Here is a 15,172-nt window from a genome sequence, read left to right as displayed (position 1 = left end):
ATCACCTCATCTCAGATGGAGTAGTAATCTTATCCTCCAGATCTGTGAAGTCTAAACCAGGCCATGGGTGATACAAAAATAGAATTTTTAAGAAAATCAGAGGAGAGGGTCCAATTGGAGGCAAAGAACGCAAAGAAACCAGATATCAAAAACTTTAAAAAGAAATGCATATGTTCTTGACTGTCAAGAAAAAGCTTAAAGAGGAAAAAACATATTTAATTTTAAAAACATTTACCCACTCACTGCCTCTTGCCAAAGTTGTGGGCTGATTTAGATAACCAAGTAAACCAACAGTTATCCTGATGTGTGCATAGAACTTTGCCTTGAAATAAAATGAAATTTCGCTTCTCTTCACTATCTCATTTCGTCTAGCTAAAACCAGCATAGACTAGGAGACATGAGAGCAAAGGGTTAGACACATAGTCGGTGTCTCCTGACAAGAATTGTGTGGAGCCATAGCAACATTACACATTCCCATCAGTTAGTACTGAAATGAAATTAGTGTGCTTGAGATACTGTGAATACCTGGTGTTTTGAAGAGGCTGAACTTGGCAGATGTGTAATCAAGGAAATCATCTTGAGAGAGGGCTGTGTGAAAAAGCCCGCTGAAGCAATTTGCAAGCATTCTTCCGTGAGGGAGAAGGAGCGGAGGACCAGGCAATCAACTCGGGAGTGTCGGGGCTGTCTGCCTTTTATTTGCATGATGGTCATCTTCATGTCTAATCTCTTGGCCCTATTTAGTTCTTGCAGCTTTTGTCCTGGAATCAGGAGTGAAAATCTAAATTCTGAAACGCTGCACCTATGAGGGTTTACAGGTCTCAGTGGGTGAAAGTCAATGTCAAAACTACATGCCCTCTGATACCTGAAGCAGGCCGATGGCTTCAACAAGTCATAACGAAACACAGCCTTCTGTTTATACTTCCTCATGTAAACAAAATACCAAAGCAAGTCAGAAATCTTTAATTGACTTGGGGCTTTCAAACAAACACACACACACACACACACACCCCATCCTGCCTCTCCTGATCCCTCCACCTAGCTTTTACTCATTCCTTGCCAACATGACCATTCAGTAACAGCCCACTGCAGCTGGGTTATGGGAACTGGATGATAAGGGAAAGTAAATAAAAAGTATAATGATGTGTACACATGCTTTCTGCTCAACAGCTAATTGGCGGCTCTTCACTACACTCAGGCATAATATGATCAGTAGGCTCCAGAAAGGCAGTTGTTTGAAAGATGACCCACAGCTGGAAATACCTCAGTGCAGTGGTTCTTAACCTATGGGTCGTGGCCCCTTGGGAAATCGAATGACCCTGTTACAGGGTCACATATCAAATATCCTGAATATCAGATATTTACATGACTATTCATAACAGTAGAAAAATTACAGTTATGAAGTAAGCAATGAAAATAATTGTGTGGTTGGGGGTCACCACAACATGAGGAACTGTATTCAAATGTCAAAGCATTAGGAAGGCTGAGAACCTCTGCCTCAGTGGGAGGACGCCTGCCTAGCAACTGGCACTGGATCAATCCTCAGCACCGAAAAGGAAGTAGAGAAGGGAAGGTAGAAAAGAGAAATGAAAAAAAAAAAGACTAGGAGAGAGAGAGAGAGAGAGAGAGAGAGAGAGAGAGAGAGAGAGAGAGAGAGAGAGAGAGAGAGAGAAGAACAAGAGAGGCTAAAGTGAAGACAAATTATCAGCATGACACTGGGAAGAAGATAACCAATATTTCCATTTATAAATAAGGGAAGAAAGACTCGTGTGAGGTATGAGGCAGATTGTCCAAGGTCAAGTGGCTTGTGAGCTGTAGATGCGGGCTGCGAGCCAGGCATTTCTGATGCCAAAATTGACACTCTAATATCACACCATTATGAAGCTTCGTTATTTGTTCTGTTATCTATGGATAGAAACAATATTCACCCTGGTGCTTTAACAATAAAATACTGTCCAGGAGTCTGTACGTGAAATAAATAACCCTGTCCAGAAGAGCAGTAAGTAAGCAAGCAAAACAGAATTTCCAATCCTGCAACTCGACGATCCACCTACATAGACCTGGTTTTCCTCTCCCCCGCAGAGAAGAGATGAATGAACACTCCAATCCCCAGCTCCAGGCCTTTTAATATTCAGTATTTACTGTTGCTGCAAACAGTATGATATTTATCTGCATGCACTTCTAAAATATTATTTGGAGTCCGACATGAAGGAATAATAAGCAAGCTGCCCATTCTTTCAAGTCTAGTTCTTGAAGCCTTCTCTTCAGACCTCTAATAATATCATTACATGCTGGCTCTGTGTACACAACAAGAAGCCAACCACTAGCCAGGACTTTATTTACTGACTTTGAATGCACACAAGCTAGAAACAAATAGACGAGACACTGGAGAGCATCGACTCTTGCCTGCCCCCCTTTCGTTTTTTAAAATTTTCATTGAGCATGTACATTTTAGCATGGTACTGTGTTATACAAGGACACTTTCATAACGTGTATATTACCTGGTGAACATATTCCCCTCCAAACTCCCTATCCCCCCATTTGTTCTAGACAGTTTCGATTCTATCTTCATGTTTATATGCACACACAATTTCATGTATCTATACAAAGTTTAGGCACCACCAAAGAAATAAAACATACAATATTTGTCTTTCTGAGATAATCTTGGTTTGCTTAATATGATTGTCTCCGGTTGCAATCCATCCTTTGTAAATGTCATCACTTTGTGGCTGAAAAAACTTCTGGGTATCAACAGAGGAACAGACGGACTTATTTTCTTTTTATGATCCCTGGTGCTTTGCCTGAACATCTCTCTGTGTGACGGTGTCAGAAGCCCTGAAACTGGAGTTACAGACGGATGTGAGCGGCTATGTAGGTGCTGGGAACTGAACCCCGGGTCCTCTGGAAGAACAGCCAGTGCTCTTAGCCTCTGCGCCATCTCTCCAACCCTTGAACTTATTTTCTTAACTATCATGCTCACTCGAATCATAACTGAAAGATGCCACTGTTGGATATACTGAGAACCTCCAAAAGTCGTCTGCCCACACTCTGGAGCCAGGTTCCTCCCATCTTCAATGACTCAGGGCCAACCTCCCGTCATCACTAGGGGCCAATGGAACATGTTTCCTCCATCTCCACCTGTGCTGTATTTCTCCATGCGCATGCTCCAACCCCCATAAAGCCTGCCTTCACAGCCTGGTCCATCATTTTCTCCATCCCCACTCAGAGGCAGACATTTTACATTGCCCCCCCATCTCCCCAATAAATATCTCTTGCATGATGTCTGTTCCATGATGCAGTTTGTGTGGCATTCCTTACCCCTGCCCCATTGCCAAGCTACTCTTTGCCACAAAGCCCTTTCAGCTACCTCTAGAGAAGAAATGAAACTGAGTTTTGGAGGAAACCAAAACCAAACACTGAAAACCAGTGGGAAGTGATCTGAGTGAGAAGGCTTCAATGGTGCTTTTCAGAGTTGAGCTCCAAACATGCAGAAGAAATCTAATAATTTTTCCTTAACAGAAAGAATTTTTTTTTTTTTGAAGTTCAGCTGTGAATTACAGAAATGACAAGCTTTCAGGGCAGCGTTGGCGCACACCTTTAATCCCAGCACTGGGGAGGCAGAGCCAGGCCGATCTCTGTGAGTTCGAGGCCAGCCTGGTCTACAGAGCGAGTCCTAGGACTGCCAGAGATACACAGAGATCTTGTCTCGAAAAACAAACAAAATGATGCGGGAGGACAAGCCGTGGTAAGGAACTTTACATATGTAGCACGTGGCCTCCATTTCACTGTCCAAAATGACTATTTAGGCTCCACATTTAAAAAAAAAAAAGGAGGGGGTTGGGGTGGGGAGTAGAGAAGAAACCATGCCCCTTTCCTTTGTGAATATATTTTAGGAATTGCACAAGGTACTTCAGCTAACTGGCCGGTCACGTGGTTATACCTGGCTAAAAGGGAGGCTGGGAAATGTAGTCCTAATTCCAGAGATTCAAATGCCAAGCTACCAACTATGTCGTGTTACCAAAGAAGGGAAGCTAGACACTGCTGGGCAAGCAGTGAGTTTGCCCTCAGGAAACCATAGGAAGTGTCTTAGGAACAATGACGTTTTTATATAGGACTTTCTCAATGAAGGCTAGACTCATTTAATTGGAGATGTAGTATTTCTAGCTTTGAATCTCCCTAAGATAAAATTAAAATCTCTTTTACGAAGTGCTTTGGGGGGAGCAGAAGGCATGGATTTGGGGATTTTGAAAGCTCCCAGTCAGCTTTAAGGACCCTAAGCTGACTGTTTTGAGTATTCCCATCCTTTTGCTCAGAAGAAAAAGACATAAGTCCACATAGTGATATCTGAGGTCATCTCTGCATGGTTCGGTCCCATACCACTCACTTGCTCACATCGTTTATTTCCAGAAGACCAAACGATTTCACTACTACTGATGTTACTGTTATACTTCACATTTCTATTCTTCCTACAGCTACTCAATGTGAGCCATTAGGCATGAGCTCTCACACCTAGATGTGGGCAGCTGAGACAGAGTGCTGAATGATCCTGCGTCTGGAATGATTAATATCAGCAGCAAATATTTATCATTTGCTTAGTAAGTGTTAAGTACTATGCTTTGGCATTATCTTTCTATTGCTTTCAGTGACCTGCTGTGGGATCTTTCTGTACGCTGTGAATATGTGTTGCTCTCATTGGTTGATAAATAAAGCTGTTTGGCCAATGGTGAGGCAGAATAAGGTTAGATAGTACATTCAAATCAAAGACAGCACCCTGGAGGAGGAGAACCTTCTCAGTTTCCAAGGAATGAACAAAATCATAAAGGAAAAGCTCAATGGGTATTACTAAGCTTATATCTGTGTCCTGTTGTCAAAACGTAACTAAAATTAGAGGGGATTTCAAGAAACTAGGAGAACGTATTTATCTCAACTATGACAGAAAAGAACATTCTACTGTGTGTGAAATCATTGAAATGAATGGATGTAATAATATTATGGATGTAATAATATGAATATAACAATATTATGGATGTAATAATATTATGAATATAATAATATCATGGATACAATAATATTATAGATGCAATAATATTATGGATGTAATAATATTTGGACCCACTAAAAGCTTCAAACAGCAACATGGGAGACTCCTACAAACAAAATCTTGGGTAACGTAAGCCAGGCTTCAAAGGGAGTTATAACTCAAACCCATGAATGCCTACGTATGAAAGGAAAAGATGATCAACATCAAAAGGTGGGGGCGGGGACAGTAGTCACCTGATGTATCTCAGCCTGAGCCACAGTTGCAAAGAATTCTGCATATATAGGTTTCACACTGACACATATTTTAGATGTGCTCTTCATCATACATAGTGGTCATCGCTTATCCTCCTTGGCTTGGCTTCCTACAGTTACCAGGGTTTCAGCTACAAACGTTACAATTTAAAAAAAACAGTAAATTTTAAATTGTGTACTGGTCTGAGTAGTGTGATGAACCTCAGCGCTCCTCTTTATCCTACCCTTTAGGGAATTATCCCTTTATCAGTGTGTCCACACTGGTACACTCCCCATGCATTGGGAACTCAGTACCAACCATCAAGGCATTGAAGTGCCCTGCTCACATAGCCCTTATAAAACCATCCATCCGTTGTTACTGGACCTGATAAAGACCCCAAAGCACAAGTATAATGATGCTGGCAAGTCCTATGTGCTAAAGGAAAATGGTAAGTGTTTCTTTTCATTTAGAAAGGTAAACGTCTCAATAAGGAAAGATTGCATGCCAAGGTTGCTAAAATCGATGCTAAGAATGAATTTCCCACCTGTAGAAATAGGGAAGAGGACAGGTTGGAAACATATGCTTACTATTACTGTGACACCTGAAGCCAAAAACAGAAACAAATTTGTTCACGATAAGTGTTTTAAGATGGAAAAGCATTAAACATGTGTATATATTGGTGGGGTGGGGGGTAATAGCACATACCTCTTGAAGCAGCTGTGTACACAAATCTTTTCCCCAGAGTGGAACAAAGACTAAGGGGAACTATACTACATGATTAACCATGGTTTTCTGAAGAAGGTGGAAGCTGTGAGAATGTTTTATTTCTTTTATTCACTTTCTCTCCCTGGGGTTACTGATCCTCGCTCAATACATTAGCTAGAGTTCCGGTTTTACAGTTTCCTTTCCGAATCAGCCTTTTATCATCCTTACCACCCCGGTCTGGAGTTTCACTTTCTCTCAAGCTCCACAGCACGGTTTTACTTCCCAGCTCGCCACTTCCCTCTCACGTCTAGATCAGCACTGACATGGGTTCAGCATAATTTTCCTTCTTCTCTCACGGCAGCCTTGCAATAACCCTCCTGCACGTCCCAATGACATCCCCAGGCACGCTGCGCATATCATTCCTGGGACTTAGTGATGTGAATATACCCCATGTTTTGACTCTATGATGGGTGCTAATGATATGCCTTTGTTTGCATTGAAGGGATTGCTATCCAGGACCATACTTGAGACAGGGGGATTTTGGCATGGTGGACAAGTGCACAACATGACACAGATTCCATACACTGAGGTCTGAGTCTCCCTATGGTCATTGAATTATTACATGACCTTCAGCAAGTTATTCTCTTCATCTCCTTCCTCATCCGGAAAATACAGTTAATATTAATGCCTACCTTAAACCTTGGAAAGATGAAATGTAATGATCCATGCAAAGCTTTTAGCACCTTGCATTTAAAAGATGTTCCTGTTGTCATCTACCCGGTAACAACCTCACTTACCATCATTTCACATATCCAAGTATATATTTAAATTTTATAGAAGACACCCAGAACATTTTACAAGTAATTAATTTTATTAAAGGGTTTTTTTTTTGCCTGTACTTATCAGCTGCCATATCAGCAACTTTGTGTAAGAATACTCTTGAAGAAAGGCTACGCTCAATTCTTCTGTGCAATAAATCCCTTTAAGCAGTACAGTGCCCTGGGCCTCTTTTAAAGGAAGCTAGAGTCTGCACTGGGTGATGTCCTTGGAGGGATGAAAGGATAAGGCAGTGTGCACAGAGGTGGTGGGCAAGGCTTTTGTGAGTCACTGAGAACCGGTGCACACGCACCGAGGAAAGCTGCCATGTAGCTGGTCACTGTTGCAAACCTAGGTTTGAGTGTGAAAAATAAGAGTTCTGAGGTTTGTGGCGATGGGGTTCTTGGATTGGTGGCTTTGCTTTTCCTGATTGGTTGACTCAACTGTTTTGTATTTTGAGAACATAATAGCTAACTAATTAACATAGTTGCTTGGCCATCCTATGAATACAGCGTATCTGTATACGGCAGATGCCTGAATACACACATACACACTCACACACACACACACACACACATACGCGCACGCACATACACATACACATACACACACACACACACACACACACACACACACACACACACACACACACACACATACACATTCATCTTCTATTCCTTTGCTGGAAATGGCTCTTCTTTGTGCCTTTGAAAGCCTGCATCCCTTCCAGTACCCACTCAGGAGAGCTCAGCCAGCCAGCTGGGGAAGAACCTGTTTCCCCGAAGAAGAAATGCTCCCTGCAAACTGAAATATTTTTCCATCCCAGGGTCGCGCTACCCAGATCACCCTCGAGCTCAGCTCCTTAGAGTGGTATCTATAAAATACAAAGTAATAGCTGTGTTTCCTGGGTAAAATCAATGGTTTTCTCACAAAGCGGAGTGTGTGGCAAGCAACACAAAATACATTTACGTTTCGGGTCAGGCTGAGCAGGAACGGTACCTGGATAACAGGGCTACCTGCTTTTACCTTAATAACTTTCTTAGGCAAGCTCAAGGGCTTGCACGTTTGCCATTACACCCCACCTGATTAGCTATAAAAAAATGGATATGATTTTTCCTCTACATTTGACTTTGAAAGGGGACAATATACATGGGCTTAGAAACGGGCAGTGTTTCTCTCTTCTAACTTGAAAATATCACCCAGAAAAGCCACAAAGACCCTGGTTAACATATTCCATGTTTAACTATGTGCTTAGCATTTATAGGTCATTTAGTCCTCGTCTGCATTATAATTTTGCTGTGTGCCATAAATGTAAAATGAGTTCTGGTGCACTGTGATGTATGGCTTCAGTTTATTACATTTCCATAAAGCTGTCCAATATTTACTACGGTTTCATAACTTTGCTAAATGATTTTCTTCAGCTGCCAATGAGAAGCCATTACCACAGTAACAGTGCGATTTTTCTCTATTCCATTTGTGGCTTTCTCTGGTTTCACCGAAGTGGCACATTTTCCATTCAACTCTACAGCCCATAAAGTTGTAGAGGTGGCAGCCGGTCACCATTACCACCGTAGTAATAACACAGCCCGGAACTTTACCCTTGGGCCACTGGACACAATTATTGGGAAGACAGTGATTGAATGGCTTAGGAAACTCAACTTTGCCTCCTTGAGCAAAGGACAGAGAGGAACATCATGAAAGGTGAACCTGTCTTCTAGACATCTCTTAAAGGGATAGCATCCAGACAGGGCAGCTGATGCCTCCTTGCCAGCGTCTTGGAGGTGCCCTAGGTAGGCACTAAGACTCTGATCTCTCCCTGGGATGCTCAGGGAGACTTGCTCTTATCAGCACAGACCTCAGACCCCTCTGTTGGATCTCATGGCCTTTACAAACCATGGTTTGTAAAGTTCCAGAATTTTTTTTTATGGTACATTTACTTATTTCTTAGACTTTCACATTCAATCAGAGTAATGAGCTTCATGGCACTAGGGACCTTCTCTGCCTCTTTATCTTACATCCTGAGTATTAAGCACAATGTTTAGCACATAATAGACATTAGATGACTCAATAGGAATTAAAAAATGACATCATCTTTTTCTCATCAGTAGGGTCTTGAGTTCTGTAAACCTCTGATTACCAAAACCAGGAAATGAAAACAAAAACTAGGAGGACCAAAATCTGAGGAGCCCCCATGGTACTGGACTAGGCCCTCTGGATAGGTGAGACAGTTGTTTAGCTTGAACTGTTGAGGGAGTCCCCAGGCAGTGGGATTGGGACCTGTCCCTAGTGCATAAGATGGCTTTTTGGAACCTAGTACCTATGGTGGGATACTTTGTGCAGCCTTGGTGCAGGAAGGAAGGGCCTGGACCTGCCTCAACTGCCCCTTAGGTAAACAGATAGCTTATAATAGTGCTAAGATTTCTATTTTTAATTTTTTTTTTGCTGAGGTTAGCAATCCTCTTTCCTTTTATTGAGCCCCTTGGACATGGATCATAGCAAAAACATATCAGTTGTCAGTATATATGGTCTTGTCTTTACCCCATTGGAGTGCTTGAGTCAAAGGTAAAAACTCAACTCATTGAAGTGAGGTTCCCCGTTTAAAGATTTTGCCAGATAGTCTTACCCTAGGTCACTGCTGCTGCTGCTCCATACTTGATCCTGTTTTGGAGGAAACTGTGTAACAAGAGCATCAGTAGTCTCTTTATTAAAGGGTTCTACGGGGAAAACAGAAGTGGCACCAGTGCCTCTTCGTCTCCCAGGGAAAGATGGGGAAAGCTCAGCCAATGAGCCCATTTATTGATTGGTTGATTTAGAGGTGTGAAAAGTGCTTTTTCGGTTCTTTACATAGTCTACATATTCATCCCCTACCTAAAGTATAAATGGCTAGTATTTTCTACCACTCTGGTGGCTGTCTCTTTGCTCTTATAAATTTTGCCTTTGCTAAGTGAAAGCTTTTTAATTTCACGTAACCTCACTTTTCCCTGTACTCTTGGAGTCTTTTCTAGAAAGTCTTTTGCCTCTGCCTCCATCTTGAAGTGCTTTTGTGTTTTCCTCCTGTAGCTTTAAAGTTCTGGTCCTTAATTAAGATCTCCAGTCCAATTTGAATTGCCTTTTGTGCACCGTGAGAGATATGGATCTAGTTTCATTCTCTTACGAAATGTAGTTTTCCCATACTTTAAAGAAGCCGTCTTTTCTCCAAAGCCTGTGTTTTACTCCTTTGCCAAAAACAACCCGACTGTAGTTCTGTGGCTTCCTTTTTTTTCTCTTTTCTGTTGTTTTATATGTCTATTTTTGTACCAGTCATATTATGGGGCGTTTGTTGTTACTATGACTCTGTAAGGTCGTTTGAGATCAGGTATTTATGGTACCTCTACCGTTGAGTGATGCTTTGGTTATTTGGGGTCTTTTGTGTGTCCATATGGATTTTAGGGATTTCCAGATTTTTTTTAAAATAAGTCTGTGAAGAATATCATTGAGATTGATATGGACTGAGTGAAATCTGTAAACTGCTTTCAGTAATATAGTCATTTTCACAATATTAATTCTGCCATGATTGGCATGGGAGGTCATGGTCATTTCTTCCTCTACTGCTTCCTCCAATTTCTCTCTTTCGTTGTCTTAGACGTTTTCACTGTACAGGCTTTTGTTTTCTTAGTTGATTCCTGGATGGGTCTTTCTCTCCTTCTTCCTTTCTTCCTTTCATTTTTAGCCTACTGTGAATGGATATTTTCCTTTCTCAGCAAGTTCAGTATTGGTATGTAGAGAAGCTACTAATGCTGTAAGTTAATTTTGCATTATGCCCCTTGCATGTTAATTTTGTATTATGCTACTCTGCTGAAACTGTTTATTGTGTCTAGACATTTTCTGATGGAGTCTTCAGGGTCTCTTACATATAAGAACATGTCCACAAGTAGAGATAATTGTATTTCTTCCTTTCCCATTTGAATCTCTTTTGTTTCTTTTGCTTGTCTTGTTGCCCATAGAAAATTTCAATATATTGCTATACTGAATCAGAGCAGTAACAGTGGATACCTCTGTCATTCAGCATTTTAGAGAATATGCTTCCAGGCTTTCATCATTTAGTGCAATGCTGAGTATAGGTTTGTCACATACAGCCCAGGTTAAGGTATATTTCCTCTGCTCTTGATTCTTTGGGGCCCCTGTCACAAAGGGCTGTTGAGCTTTGTTGAAAATCTTTTTTGCATTTATTGAAATGATCTCCTGCATTTTCCTTACCTATATTTGTGTACTATATTACATTTAGTGATCTGTGTATGTTGAACCAACCTTGCATCATTACACCGAAACCAACTTGCCCCATAGTGTATGATTTTCTTAATGTAGACTTGGATTTGGTTTGCTAGAAACTGTATTCAGAATTTCTGCATCTAGGTTCATTTGAGAGGTTGACTGACAGTTTTCTTTTTCTGTTGTAGCCTTACCCAGTCTGGGTGACAAGGTAATGCTGTCCTCATTAAATAGATTTGGAACTGTTCCTTCCCTTTGTACTGTATGCAATGCTTGGAGAAGCTTTGGTGTTTACTCTTCTTAAAGGTTCAGTAGAATTTGGCATTGAATCTGCCAGTCCTGGACTCTTCCTTGTTCGACAGAATTATTTCCTTACTCTAAAGAAAGATAATTAAATTGAAAATCACATGGAGTCAATACAACAAAGGAAGAGTATTTAGATGCCAAGATGCTTCTTAACAGCACCATGTGTCTTCATGAGAAAGCCCCACTCTCCGTAAAGCAGGCCAAGCGGCTGCGCCTGAGATTTTAGCTAGAAGGATGAAGACAGTGTTCCAAAAGGCTGAGCTTGGGCCCATGCCCACAATGCTCAGCCAGCTTGCTCTTGCTTCACAGCCTTGGATGTGCCACTATTCAGTAGCCATATTGCAACAGTCGCAATGGGAACCTACTAAGGGAGGGTAAAGAGACAGCACATGGAAAGTATCCTAGCCCTCACGTTCCATTCACAAAGAAACAGAATGACCATGCTCATTTGAGAAGGACAGCACATTAGCTGACAGATTAAAAGTATCATCTGCAAAGATGATATGTGAATAAGTGTTCCCAATTTCATTCTTGTGGAGTCACAGGAGGCTAAATGCAAGCAGTATGGGGGCTTGGTCAAGAGTCCCATATTATGGTTTCTAAGACTCAAATTTATGAAAGAATACCGTTATAAGGGCATTATGATTAATTATAATGGACACACATTACTAGTATGTAGTGGTGTTTAATGAAAAGACAAATAATAACTACATAATTTCAAATACAGGAGAACGAGCTGAAGTTGTTCCTGATTCCTTTGAAATTTTTTCTAAAGTAAAGAATACTTCTCTTTCTTTATAGCTATTATTTTCTGTTATTCAACAAGACAGAAGTGTTATGGATTTTTTTTTAATTTCTTGGATTGATTAAAAAAAATCCTTTGGTCAAATTGATGGGAAAAAAAACAAAGCTTTGTGATATGCTACAACAAAATATTCAACAAAAATGCACTAGAGCAAAACCAGTTAATCTCCTTTTATTATCCAGGAATTCTCTTTCTCAAAATCAATATTAATTAAGTATACTACAATAAATGGACTCACAATGCAAAAGTAATCAAAACATGCAACCATTTGTGGTCAACCCTACAGGGCTTAATTACTGACATGTGTTACCACCTTATTGGCAATTCAGCATAAATATTCATCCAGAATTCTCTAGGGGTAGAACAGTATACTTCTTGTAATGAGTTCTGTTTTCCCTTTCACATAAATGTATGTGAGGGAAATCTTCATGCATTCATTTATTCATTCATTCATTCATTCATTCATTCAACAAGTAACCCTTGCCTCACCACTTTGGAGTAAGTGCCATCATAGGTATAAGATACGTAAGGTGAAGGACCCAGTTCATAATCCAGGAATGATGACAGATAAATAATAATTATAACATATTAAGATAAATGCTACTAGAGTTACCACAGTGCAAGGAATATGCTAACTGTCCGGAGAGGGCCCCCAGGTAAAAGCCTGGGGAAGTAAATGTCAGAGATCCTATGCCTGTATTCCTCTCTGGCAAGATAAGGAAGAATGGTCTCCAAAGGGTGGTCAGCATGACTATGGAGAGTTTTGTTACTTTGTGCAATGGTATTTTTTTAAGTTACTTTCTACAAAATTAATTTATTCCATATGAAGCATTCTCAGTTCTGGGACTATGTCCTGAGTTTTTGCTGCTTTTTCTTTCCTGAAATTGTAAATACTGTGTCAGGACTGCTTCCCAACAATCCCCTTTGTGGGTCTAGTGCTATGGTTCTCAACCTGTGGGTCACAGCCCCCAAGGTGCATCTCTTTAATCTCAGCCCTTGGGAAGCAGAGACAGACAGGTCTCTGTGAGTCTGAGGCCTGCTTGGTCTACATCATCAGTTCTCAGCCTGTGGGTCTCAACCCTTTCACAGGGGTCACCTAAGACCATCAGCAAACATAGATGTTTACATTATGACTCATAACAATAGCAAAATTACAGCTATGAAGTAGCAATGAAATAATTTTATGCTCGGGAGTCACCACAACATGAGGAACTGTAATAAAGGGTCACAGCAATGGGAAGGTTGAGAACCACTGGTCTAGTGAGTAGTAGACTCTATGTGAGTCCCCCAAATAATTCTGAATTTTGTCAGTAAAATGTAGAAGTTCAGGAATAACTTCTATAGATTAAGATCAGCTCTACCATGAAGAGATAAAATGGGGAGCTGAACAGCAGCACCCGCAGCTTTCATATCCAGTGTGACCCAGGACAGTAGTGAATGAAAAATCTCACTAAATGTAAAAAGTAAAGTGAAAGTGAAATGTAATAACAGGTCCATCCTTGGAACCTATCATGTTTTCTGTTAAGACTTAAGACTATAGATGTACCAAGTAGAGTTCCAAGCAACCCTTCTCAGGTAAGCTCCAACTAGGGGCCAGAATGGCCTGCTGTCTTTGTTGATTTGGGGTTGCTCTTCTTTGGTTTTTTTTCTTCCCCAGCAACAAAATCTCTTTCTGTAGCCCAGAACTGGCATGAAACTCACTTTGCATCCCTGGATGGCTTTGAATTCACAACAATCCTCCTGCCTCACCCTCCCAAGTGCCAGACCGGTGTGAGCTTGTTTATGAAGTGAGATGACGACAAAATTCAGTCTGGAATTGCACGGCTTATGGTCTCCCCTCACACCCCATCTGGCAGGCGTCTTACACAGCTCACCCTCGTTGTCCTCTAAAATGCCCCACGTTTGTTTCATGGAACAGTTCCCTTCCCGCCCTGGTAGTTCACCGGTATGTAATGTTTGTGTAATTGAAATGACGACCAAGCACACAGATTGAAGAACAACCCAAACTGTCACCCCCTGTGCCTACAGTTTAAGGGGTGACAGCAAAAGCCTCGGACCCAAACCACTGCTTGTTTCCCAACCGTAGTGTGTGCATGATTCTTCTGGAGACCATGTTACATGAGAGTCTGATTTAGAGATGAGGCAAGGGTTGGTTGGCATGTCTGTCTATCTGTCTGTCTATCTGCTTGCTTGCTTGCTTGCTTGCTTGCTTGCTTGCTTACTGGCTTGCTTGCTTAAGAGGTAAGGTCTCCCAGTGTTGCCCTATCTAGACCCAAACTTTCAGGCTAATGAGACTCTGGCCTCAGCCTTCCAAGCAGCTTTGTGTCTACAGCTGTGTGTGCCCAACTACCTTAGAAGCCAAATGTCTAAGGGGTGTCTAGTGATGCTCCTACATCTGGCTCACAGACCACACTTTTCCAGACACTAAAACAGTGTTCTCTCTGTCTTGTCTACACATTGGTCACCTGAGTCTCACCCTAAGAGATGCTACTGTAGGCAAAGCAGTACCTTGGAATCACAATTTTAAAGGCTGACCCAAGTGACAAGAACGTAGCTTACAACTTGACCATTTCGTGCGGTGTGATGCACAGGTCATCATTTCTGCAGAGGAATGAGGAGTGTCCGTTACTCCAGTGAGTGGGTGTTTAATTAAAGTCAGTTCAGGGGAGCTAACTAACAAACCTCAGGTTCAACAAAGCAATGCTTTGGTTTTATAACCTGACTTCTAAGACTTCTGATTTCCTCTATATAAAACCCCATTAATTTTCTGATGTAGAGTGTAGTACGAAATCACTTGTGAGGTCATGGTTTATTCTTGCAAATGTGTGCCTGTGAGGTAATATTATTTTTGTGTGAGTAATTCCACGGTGATTTTGGTCCCTTAATATACAGTTGGGGCAGCTGCCATTTCTGTCAACGTACTTTTATTGGAACATGATCCACTCATTCACTACACATTACATATTATCTATGGCTGTTTGGGGACTGTCACAACAAAGTATATGGCCTACAGAGACTAGAAT

Source organism: Peromyscus californicus, unplaced genomic scaffold (assembly GCF_007827085.1).
Source record: "Peromyscus californicus insignis strain IS unplaced genomic scaffold, ASM782708v3 Scaffold_24__1_contigs__length_46423439, whole genome shotgun sequence".
In the NCBI taxonomy this organism is placed as follows: Eukaryota; Metazoa; Chordata; class Mammalia; order Rodentia; family Cricetidae; genus Peromyscus; species Peromyscus californicus.
The sequence above is the reverse complement of the archived record's forward strand: the minus strand, read 5'-3'. Positions refer to the sequence as shown.